Below are 1318 nucleotides of genomic sequence, written 5' to 3'. Positions count from 1 at the left end.
CACCGACCTCGGAGATAGTGCAATCATAACTGGGTCGATCCCAGCGACAGTGTAATCCACAGGGGGGGGGGGGGGGGGGGGGGGGTCCGTCTTGTCGGACAGGCCCGTAATCGCAACCCTGCAAAACAGCGTGCGGAAGATGGACGGACTTGCCGCATTTAAGCATACACTTCGCGAGAAGTTGCCCTTGCTTCGACTGACACAGATTCCAACATGTGCGTTCGATCTGCCTAATACCGGGCGATAGCTTTCCTTGGCTGTAGTTTATTGCTAAGCATCTATATATCCTGAGTTTACTGCTATTACAATCTTAATGGCAACATCTGTAAAACCACCTGCTTCTCGGCCAATATCCCGTTGAGGGCAGGAGCTTTGGAAACAGCGAGAAATTCGCTGCACGTATATCATCGTATACTCACTCACTATATGGCGTCTTTATACGAGGTCACGTGCGTCGTGTCGTGTCTTGTGAGTGGGCACAATTTCACGCTGACTATAAGTGCACCGCTTTCTTCACCGAAAGCGGTGCTTCCCGCGTTCGTCACTAAAATTCGCAGCTCATCTCTTGTCGTAATGCCTAAGCTATACCGTTGCCTACAAAGACATCAACGTAAGGTTGCGATTCTGCCGTGCTTTCTTTCTTACCTTTTTTTTTACAGTAAAGTGGGGAAGTTATTGAAATCATTGCCCCGGCTATTCAGACATTACAAATATGGTGTAATAATTCAGTGTAATGAGCCCACCGTCTGCCCAGGAAACTAGCTCTCTATGTCGCCGGATGAGCGTCGGCCTTAGACGTTGCGCAAGGAAGAAGTAAGACTCCCAAAAATTGAGCAATTCTGAGGGAGGTGTAGCTGCGCTGCGGTGCAACATTTCAAAAGCTTCTTATGTTCGCTAAACACGTAACATACACGCCTTTGAAATATATAGTCTCAGGTTTTTTCATTTTTTTCCTTCTATATCATTTGCAACATGGCTGTACTATTCCGCCTCTCATCGTGACGTTGATCCTTTTCTTCGCTTAGAAAAACTCGGGGCCTACTTGACTCGTGTGCGAAACTACATGCGTGTAAGTGGGTCTATGTGATCTTGCGCTGTAAGTTTCCTTTTTTTTTCTTTGAAAAAGACCACCCCTTCCGTGTTCATTTCTCGTAAGCATAATTCCAGAGTGACAGCGAAACACGCACTTTGGCCCTACGCCTATAGCCGTGTATATTGATTCATTTTGTTTTACGGAACGCTTCGTAAACGCCCAGTTAATTCAGCGTTACATAAAATTCGAATCATCGATTGAATCGATCGTCACTTCGCCAGTAGT

Source organism: Dermacentor albipictus, chromosome 7 (assembly GCF_038994185.2).
Source record: "Dermacentor albipictus isolate Rhodes 1998 colony chromosome 7, USDA_Dalb.pri_finalv2, whole genome shotgun sequence".
NCBI lineage: Eukaryota > Metazoa > Arthropoda > Arachnida > Ixodida > Ixodidae > Dermacentor > Dermacentor albipictus.
Note: the sequence above shows the minus strand (reverse complement) of the source record.